This window comes from Hirundo rustica, chromosome 3 (assembly GCF_015227805.2).
Source record: "Hirundo rustica isolate bHirRus1 chromosome 3, bHirRus1.pri.v3, whole genome shotgun sequence".
NCBI classification, from domain to species: domain Eukaryota; kingdom Metazoa; phylum Chordata; class Aves; order Passeriformes; family Hirundinidae; genus Hirundo; species Hirundo rustica.
Genome location: NC_053452.1, coordinates 64,890,389 through 64,900,712, shown reverse-complemented (window position 1 = coordinate 64,900,712; position 10,324 = coordinate 64,890,389). Strand labels below are relative to the sequence as shown.

Below are 10,324 nucleotides of genomic sequence, written 5' to 3'. Positions count from 1 at the left end.
CCTAATGTCCAGTCTATATCTCCCTTGTCGCAGCTTGAGACTGTGTCCTCTCGTTCTGTCCGCTGTTGCCTGAAGAAACCAGGTGACTACAGCCCCCCTTCAGGAAGTTGTAGAGAGTGATAAGGTCACCTCTGAGTCTCCTTTTCTCCAGGCTAAACAACCCCAGCTCCCTCAGTTGTTCCTCACAGGGTTCGTGCTCCAAGCCCCTCACCAGCCTTGTTGCCTCCTCTGGACGCGCTCAAGCATCTCAACGTCCTTCCTAAACTGAGGGGCCCAGAACTGGACACAGCACTCAAGGTGTGGCCTCACCAGTGCCAAGTACAGGGGAAGAATGAGCTCCCTGCTCCTGCTGGCCACACCATTCCTGATCCAGGCCAGGATGCCCTTGGCCCTCTTGGCCACCTGGGCACACTGCTGGAAATGTAAAAACCCATTGTGTTCCCAAGCAGCACACAGCGAAATAAAGAGAAATTTTCAGAAAGGAAACAAAAAAAATCCAGGAAAATGATAATTTGTAAAAATGGGGAGTATTGTTTAAAACATTTCTGTGACTGCACTGATGCCTTGCCTTCCCAGTTAGTGCTTGCCAAATGTGGGAAATGCATACTCAAAGCTATTTTGAAGTTAAACAAATCAAAGGTGTTTGCAAACCTGCAAGCAGTTTCACCTACCCTGCCCTAAAGTCAGCTGAAGCAAGGTTATTTAAACTGAATTTCGAGTGTCTGTTTCTGGCTTAATACCTCCTTCTAATTTTTAGCAGTTCAGAGCAGTGTTTTGACAGAAATTATAACACAATGGAAACAGGCTTTTTATAGGGGAAAATGTGAAACACTTCTGAAATATCACAGGACTGACGGTGAGCACTGCTTAAATGCTGTCTGTTGCAGAGGTTAAAAAGCTTCTTCATACCTTTGGGTTTAGAAACTGACCTGCATTATCTTGATTTTCTCCTCAGGGAACCATTCAAATATTTTACATGTCATTAAAGGTAAGGGGAAATTGTTTAGTGAACTGTTAGTAGGTACAAAATATTTGTTTTTCTTATATAACATTCCTACATAAAGGATGTTTGGAGTGACTGTTTAAGAAAAGGGAAAAAGCCTTTGACTTTAAAAAAGCCAAGACCCACAGCAGAGATTAAAAGAAGTCATTAATTAGCTGTGTGTTGAATGCAGTAGCCATAACTGGCAAAGAGAGCTCCCAAAATCTAAGTGCTAAAAGAAGATTTTTTTTTTCCAAGTCAAAGATTTAGGAATTTTTTCAATGCATATCTTGAACATTTGTCATCTATTTCTCATAGGCTACTAACCAGGTATCATATCACCCTAGTTTATCTGCTGGCTCAGACTCCAGTGTAATAATTATTTTCAATTAAACTTCTTGGAGAAATTAATAGAATGAATGAATTATTTTAAACAAAATCCCAAACTTGCTCATATCCTTACTCTATATGGGCCAAAGGTGTTGCATTCCTTGTCCTCTCAAATAAGCTGTGTAAGGGATAGTTATAAATCTGAATCTTAAATCTAAGGATGCAGTGTTATGGGCACCTACCTTTTATATTTTTCCTCTTATGCTGGTGATACTGCAGGAGAAAAGACACTAATGAAAGCGAGTTTCCCTCGTATCCATCACTGCAGGCTAATCTCATGCCTGCACATGCTGCCTTTGCTGCCTGTTAGACTCTGGTATTTCTCTGAATTATATTCAGTTTTTAAACTAACAAACCTTCCTGTCTGCTTTACTGGCACATTTCTCCTCATAGCATTTTGTTAGAATTGTTCTCTGTTGCTTGAGATGTCAAAGCTTTGATTAGTAGTTCAGCATTTGTCAGTCTTTTCACCTTTCCAGACCCATGCTGAGGTCAAGACACTCCTTAGATGCAACATTTTGGCACTGGAATTACATTTTCATCAATCAGGGAAACACTACAAAGCAGTATATCTGGAGTCACTCCAAAGTGAGCAGAGCAACTCAAAAGTTGCTTTGATTGCCAGTTTGACTGTCACACAGATCGGGTGAGAGCCTATATGTGGTTGTATTTGGCAGGATTTCAGGAAGAATACAGACATTGGACGTAAGACAAGTGGGGAGATCATCAGAGGCATCATGTACCAACCAGCCTCTATGAAATTATGGACATGGGTAGGTGGATAATGAGCTTCAGCTTCCCTCTTGGCCTTGCATTTACATTTACTGGTGTAAAATCATGGTAAATGGAGCTGAATGTTGATGTGTGTTTCTGTATGTCTGCAAGGTTCATATTTCTTTCCATCTTACCTTTGGTATCCCAGCTCAAAACCAGCACAATACACTCTTATGAAAGCCTTCAGTGACTACCTCTGAACCTGAGATCACACAAACAATCTATAATTTTGTGCATAGTTGAATTGCAGCCATTTTTACAAAATTTATCATGTCTGGGCAAAGTTTTTCATAATTTCTTCTTGATGGTACGGAAAACTACCTCCTGTCTTGTGTTAATAATATTTGTGCCTATGGCAGTCCTTGAAAGACAGATGAGATCTTCAGTCAGAGTATACAGGGAACTCTTAACATGCTGAAGTTTCATTCTTCATTATTCATTTATCACTTTTTATCATCCAAGCAATATAACCCAGATTGTGTTAGTTTGAAGTCAGTGCTAGCTAGAATAATGAAAATTAAAGAAAGTGACTACAAGGCTGTGCTCTTTGGAAAAAGTATGAAAAAATAGATTAGATATACCAAAATTTTTGGCATTGTTTCTAGATTTAGCAAAATATATTAATTGGATTTTGAATGCACTTAAGTGCGTCATGAAGAAATAAATAGGGATCTGCTCGCCAGTGAGGCCACTGCCACTGCTCACTCATTTCCACTGCTTCACAGTCCAACAAGTCTGATTGATCTGCACTTGCTCAAGGCTTCTGGATTAGGTGTTCATCACTACGAACAAGTCACAAAGCACAATGGGTACTTCTTTCTGGTTTCAATAATGGAGGGACATTTTTAAAAATATTACTAGTTGGTTAAGTTAGAGTAAGATGAAACATACAAATCCTAAAAGCCCATATCCCAGTCAAAACACTGAGTTGTTCAAAGCTGGTACATCATGGGTACCTTCTAAACTCAGTCAAACCTGTGATCAGCGGCTGGTGCCTTCAGGTGTCCTCTATTGCTCTGATCATGGTGAACATAAAATGAAGGATCACCACATGAATCTTTTTTCTTCACCTTTGAATCTAACATCAGTGCACTTTCATCCACTATCTTGCAGAGTCATGCCACCTCCCTTAGGCTTTCTGGGAAGATGATAGTATTCGCAAATGCTTTGCACACTCATACCTCTAAAAAGCCAGGGGGGCCATATGGGTGCTCTCTTCTGACTTCTTGCATAATACAAGTAGTAGAATAATTTACCTTGGTACTTTACATCAAATCTGGTAAGCTCTGTCAGAACTACAGCATATATTTTTGACACCTATCTCAATTTAAAGTGTCAAGGGGCTACATGATTCACTCTAACTTTAAGTAACTAGTCCAAAAAGTTAAATTTATTCCTTTTTCAAAAACTGTGCCTTATTTATAGTTTAAATTGTTTTCATTTCAACTCCTAGCCACAGATTTTCCTACACTTTTATCTGATGAGTCTTTACTATCACAGGCATGTTTCTTGAGTGAGCATTTTTGGATCTGGCTCAGATGAGGTCTCTCACTTTTCTATACTTAAGTCCTCAAGCATCAATTGCCATTGTTAAAAAATAAACTGATTAAGTTATTTAGTGGGGTATTAAACATTCCAAGTGATTTTTGTGAGGTAGCAGCATGCCAAGTATATAGAGGAGATTGAAAGCTCTCCAGAGCTAATTTAGAAGTGTCTCTTCTTGATGTCTACACCCTGATCCTGAAACAGCACTGGAGTTGTTCTGCTAACAGCTACCTCTAAAGATTTTTGATTATGTCTTATTCCAGAATTCCAGATCACAGCCAAGCATGGGTTGGCTTTGTTTATATTTTTGTCTTCAAGATAACCCATTTATATCCATTGTATCTGCTATTGCATTGCTAGAATAGTTAATTTATCTTTGATGAAACTGTGAGGGTCAAAATATGAGCCTGGATAAGAGAGTACAGATAGCTCTACTTATACCAACTTGATTGAGCCAGCCATAAATCTCAGCTTGACAACTCTTTAATGCAGTTGATTCATGAAAGCACACACTTCCTGATTTTTATATATTTGTTTTTGGCAGGAAGAAGACAGCTGCCAAGCTGAGCACCAGGGTGTTAAACTGCAGAATAAACAAATTATATCTGTTTCTTAAGTTGTAGATCTGAAGATTTCTCAGCAAATCCCATCACGAATAAGCACCAGTTTTCAGCCAAAACTCATTCTACCTTAGTACCTTCTCACTTATCTGTGATAGACCACACAGTGCAGATCAAATGTAACCACACAGGAATATGTTATTCTAACCCTGCCCTATTAAATAGATTTTCTTTTCTAATTATACATGGCTTTAGACAGAAATGTGAATTTCATAACTAAAGGTAAACTTCATTCACAGGAAGACAGAATTTTTTGTGAGTATTTTTGTGTGTCTGAATCACTTCTTGTGACTAGGCGCATCTTCATTATTAAAAAAAAAAATCTCTTTATATCAGCTGTAGATAATGTTGTACTGTTATGGAAAAGAAAATAAGTCATAAACCCTTCACTTCTGGAAAATACTGCACATTTTGAACATGGTTAGTCATGAACCAGAACAAAGCAGTAATGTGTGTTTCCTTTCCCTGCCTGCTTTGAGGCAGTGCTTGGAAAAAATTATGATAAACCAGATTAGAGCTGTGAAATCACTTTGCCACTTTTATACGCTGTCACGGCTTTGGCAGATGAATAGCTATGAAGATAAGTGCAGCTATGCCACGTAGCTCCATTCGTTCCTCCACCCTGCCACCCACACTCAAGTTCTGATGCAAGTGCAGCCCAACTTCTTCAGGGCTGTCCAGGAAATTGCCACCCAGAAATTTCTGTAATAGTATTTGCAGTCAGCACCACTGAAGGAGGAGATAAAGGTTTGTTCAGAGTGAATGCCTTGAAATACTCTTTCCACAGTGAGTAATGAATGCCTTAAGCCAGCTTGTGATCTGTCCTCTCATTTTTGTCAAAGTATCTGGCATTATACACAATCCTTCTTTGCTCTTACACAGTTGATGTACAAATGCACATAACACTTCAAAGAATGAAAAAAACCCAAAACCCTGCTGTAGTGAAAATTCATTTTAAGAGAAAGTGGAAGAAGTAACACCATTTAACAGCCTGACTAGGATTTGTTTAGCTGCCTCATGAAATCTGCCTGATGTTACAGGAATCACCCTGCAATGACTTTTACCTCTGTGAGATACTGAGGCCCTTCCTTGTAATTCAATTCTCAATATATTTATCTATAAAACTTCTTAGGAGGTGTCTTTTAGAAAAACAAGTGGATGAGAAGTGACCCCAGAATTTAGCTCAGTAATTAGTTGTTATTTTTTTCTATGATTACCAGAAGGAAAGTTTACTTTTCCAGAGAATGTATGATGGTGTGTCCAAACATTGTAAACACAATGCAGTCACAACCCTTCTAGAAAATCAAGAGATAGTTATCAAACCCCTCAGTCATTGGCTGCACTGTACACACAACTAGAAATCTTGGCTAGAGACAGAAGTGACTACGTTCAAATAGAAAAAAAAAAAAAAAAGAAAAAAAGAAAAAAAGAAACAGAACAAACTTCCAAACACAGAATTGCCAGCCTGATGAGAAAGGAGTGATAATCCAGGCTGACTTAGAGATGAAGTTTTAGGTGGAAGAGTTAGGAAAATTGCCATGAAGCATGCCAACTTCATGCACCAGCTGTGGAGATGCTGTTACTGATAAAGGTAGAAGGTGCTTCAGGGAGCTGTAGCAATACCAAGCCATGATCTCTATGCTGAGCACCTTCTGAACAGTCAAATTTATACTCCTGCTTCCACTCTTAAATGAGAAACTTGGTCCTCTTCGGCTTCTCAGAGAACCAGTGACATGCCCACCTAGACAGAAGTTTTTGCACCTTTCATATCTAAAGGGAAACTGGTGCTTCACTGGAGTGCCCAGGGAAGTGGGAAGGGTAGGGAACAAGCAACACCTTTTGCTCTCCCTGTCTATGAAGGACAGAGGTGGACACAATAAGGATGTAAACTGGAAGATATCTGATAGTTAACTAATATTATATTACTCAGATGAGATTTTAAAAGTTTGGACAAAACAAAGTGGGGTTTCCTTCATTTCACTCAGATTTGTTGGAGAGCATTCTTTGATGGCAGCTGGGACAGGTTCTTCTCTCAGAAAGCACCAATATGAGAAAAAAATTAGTTCAGGTCCCTGACTACACTGAGAATTCATGTGCTCCTTACAAAGGACTGCAAGGAAGCCAGGACAGGCTGCAGTAGAAGGAGCAGGAGCAAGAACAGATGACGTTGGCTCATCCATGAACATACATCCTTGCCAGGAGGCTTTTCCAGGTCTCAGACACAGACTGCTCTGTACTTGCGCAAGAGTCAATGTTTTTCTGTCCTACACACGGCAGCACTGAGGTAATAATCTGTCGAGCGTTTGTTACTGGATTTGTGCCCTTATGTGAAGAGGGATGACTCGGTATAGATGCAGTGATGGTGGTAGAGGAGTACTGAGAAAGTTGATGGCTTTTCAATTCCATCCCCCAGAACTGACCAAAAACCAGACTGTGAGACTTCTGGTTTTCTGAAGCTGAACAAAAACAAAACAAAACAAAACAAAACAACCCACAAACAAACATATGGCTCCTGCTACTACTGAAGAAAAGGAGGTCATACACAACTTGTCTCCAGCCTTGGGAAAGCCCAGGAAGAAGATAGCCCTGGATTCCAACCACAAAGGTACTTAAACTTAGTCTTTTGGCTCCAGTCACAGTGAGAAAGAAAAAGGAAGGAAAAGCATTTGTAATTACAAAAGCATTTTCAAGTAAATTATTTGACAATTTTTGAATATAAAGAATTAAACCTCTCATGGCTGTGAAATTACATAGTATAGAATAGGCATTTCTTACTATTCCAGTACTCTTTATTGTGTTCATTTTAATGTGTTTCTTGCCTACAATTATCTACAGAACTCCATCACTTTCCATTCTTTGTGGTGTTCACATCATATATAAACAGTTCCAACTGTTCATAGCTTATAGTTTTGTTAAAAAGACTTAACAGAAGTTACACAGAGGTCCAATACACCAGCAAATGTACTATGTTCTACATGCTTGAATATATAAAAACCACAATTATGCTTCCTAAGTGCCTAAACGTTTTCATCCAGAATAGATGTTTTTCTACGTTACTCCATACCACTCTTGAGTGGCAGGAAAACGAAAAAACATGTGAGTTGATCTGCCCAAAATAACCAAGAGATGGCAGCACTCTGTTCGAACCGAACTTGTCATATAGTCTATATGGCTGCAGTACAGCAGCGGGAAGGGAAACGGAGCAGTCAGCCGTAGAGCCATGCGTCATTTCATCAGTCACCCCCCCCTGTTTGTCATGGTGAGCCTGAGAACCACAGCAGGCATGGAAAGTTCTTCACTAAATGGGGAGAAGGAGGAAGTTCACGACAATTGGGTTTCTTCCTGGTCCCCTGTCTATTGATGGCAGAAACACTCTCCGAGCTCCTGAAGCTGTCTCTTGCATTGGAAAGCAATGCAAGTAAGGAAAAATATTGTCATCATGAGGAAATGTATTAAGATAAGGCGTATAGTGAACACAATCCAAATTGTGGCTTTTTTTTTTTTTTTTTTTTTAAAGACCACTGAAATTTTTTGCATGTATTATAGTGGATCAAATTTCTTGCAGCATTCTTTCCTTCCTCTTTTAGATGCTGGAGTGAATTCCCCCTAATTCTCCTCAGTCTCCATACATTACTCTCTGACAGTGCAATCTACAAATTATGAGGCACTTTTTCTTGGTTTGCCAAGGTGCAAATGGCCATAAGGTGAGACCTTACTGGAAGTCAAGTGCTCTCTGTTCTTTGGGAAGAGAATTAGTGTTTGGAGAATAGAGTGCTAAGGATATTGAAATTAACCTTGATGCAGTTGTGACTGACATAGTGGAACATTTTACATTTTTTGGCCTCCAGAAACCTTTGAATGTTTTTTAAGCTTCCTTACAAAAAGGCCAAGCATTCTCTGATATTTATGGTCACTGCTGGAGCTAGACTCAAATATTCTTCCTTGCATGGCAAACATAGATGCATTTACAAAAGGTAAACTTTCTTTGCACTTAAAAGGTTGTGTTTATCTTGCATGTTCGGTAGGTTGATTCCAGTCTGGGTTTTGCAGTACATGTTAGGGCAATCACTTCATTTGGTTTTATACTTTTTCCCATACATTCTTGCACTGCCAAAAGGTGGGAGGTTTTAAATGAGCGTGCAATAATTATTATGTTGCAAAATCCTAGCAGGGATGAAGCACCTGACATTTACACCAAGTCAGCTCAGCTAATGTTTGATTGAGTCAGGCTCCATGGCAGCAAAATTACAAAGGCATTACCACTAAGGTGTAAGAGTAGGAGCTTACACTCATACACAAAATCAATGCTATGTTGATTAAATCGCAGCTTCAGAACACATCAAGAATTCCATGGATGAAGGTCCTCTCCTTTTCTTTCCCACCATTCCTGGCTGCCTTGTCAGAAGCATATTTTGTAGCTTTCTCTCTCCCAACCCACTCTTCCAACACAAGGGAAGTTTGTCATACTTAAGCAAAGTCATTACTCACTTTAGTCAACATTGGGAATGTTAAAGAAGACAAAGCTTTTCAGATAAGGATAAATTAAATATTTAGGTTTACCTTCATCGAAATAGTTGCAACTTCTGGGATATTGCAAATGAAGTCCCCAATTTATGTATATTTAACATGAATGGAGTAGCTGACAGTTCTTTCCCATTACAGTAGGTTCTATCTTTTATAATCCATTAATTTGACCAAGAAAACCTTCCTTTCATCCCACTTTTGAACGAAAATTTCATATCAGAGACCACTCTCAAGAGATCCTATTTCTACTGTTTAAATAAAGCAGAAAACAGCTGGCAGCACCCTGTGAGGAGATACTCTGTCACACTCTGTGTGACACCATCAGGATCTCTGACTGTCACGAGCTGTGGGGACTCTGCTGCGAGGTGTCTTCTGCAAGGCAGCTCCCAAGAAGACCCCAAGCAGCACTGCATCCTTAATGCCACGTCAGACAGGTGCCTGTTGGACCTGCCTCAGACTTTGCACATACATAGGCTCAGAGAAGTCCGGGAATGCTTTATGGCTTTACCACTCAGGATATAAGCCAAGGACAAGCAGTTTCTATAAGGGGAAAATGTAGGCCCTCACATGCTGAGAGAGGGGAAAAGAAAAGGGAAAATGAGACATATTTGATGGGATGGAGGAGAAGATACCTTCAGAGGAAGGAAGTTGAGCTTCAGAGTGTGCTTGAAGAGCACAAGTGGAGCCATGCTTTGGCAGGCTGCAGCATACATTCCCCCAGGGCAGGAGCATATGCCAGTAAGAGCTGGGTTTCCCCATACACAGTCTCTCCTAATGTTACTGCTGTATCTTTTATGCATTCCTCTGGAGTGATTGCTACCCCCACACACTCCTCCTCCTCCTCCACAACTTTCTCTCTAGTCTTCATCTTCAACCTCTATCCCTTATAAGCTTAACCTGCACATGATACAGTAATCTGAGGTGAAATGATATATGTGATGTTCACTATCTAAAGTCCTGGTTTATTTACTTTGGAGTACGTGGGGGAAATAGAGGTATTTGACGCAACCTGAAAAGTTCAAGAAAGCACTAGATTAATATGCTGCTGGACAGGATAAAATTATTATTGCCAATGAAAACACAATCAGGCCAAGCACAAATTAATGTTTAGATTGGGCTGGGAGGGACAGCATGGGCAAAGAAAGGCTTTTGAATTAACTCAGGGGATCAGGAAAAATATAGGAATGACTGTAAGAAGAGCAACGGGAAAGAAGGAGTGTGTTGGCCCACGTGTCAATGAATCGGCTGTTGGCAGCACATAAATGTTAAGGAGCAGCTTACAGTCTCTGACTATTTGTAGTCTGATTCCTAAACCAAAGAAGAAATCCAGAGCAGCACTGGATACCAGACTACACCTCTGAGCCATCAGAGCCTTTCACTTGCACTAAGGAAAACAGATTATTGATGCTGGCAGGAACATGTGCTCTAAAAACAGACAAGGAGATTGCAGCCTAATCCAAATCCAAACAGAAGCAAGTTGTCTAAAGCC

At 39.9% G+C, this 10,324-nt stretch overlaps 1 long non-coding RNA gene across 1 annotated transcript; it reads left to right on the top strand.

The window, feature by feature from the left end:
* Positions 1-728: 728 nt before the first annotated feature.
* Positions 729-4,783, top strand: LOC120750914 (uncharacterized). The gene is made up of 5 exons (XR_005700202.2): positions 729-856; positions 956-988; positions 1,852-1,960; positions 2,050-2,145; positions 4,236-4,783. It is a non-coding gene; the product is annotated as an uncharacterized LOC120750914 (long non-coding RNA).
* The last annotated feature ends 5,541 nt before the right edge of the window (positions 4,784-10,324 follow it).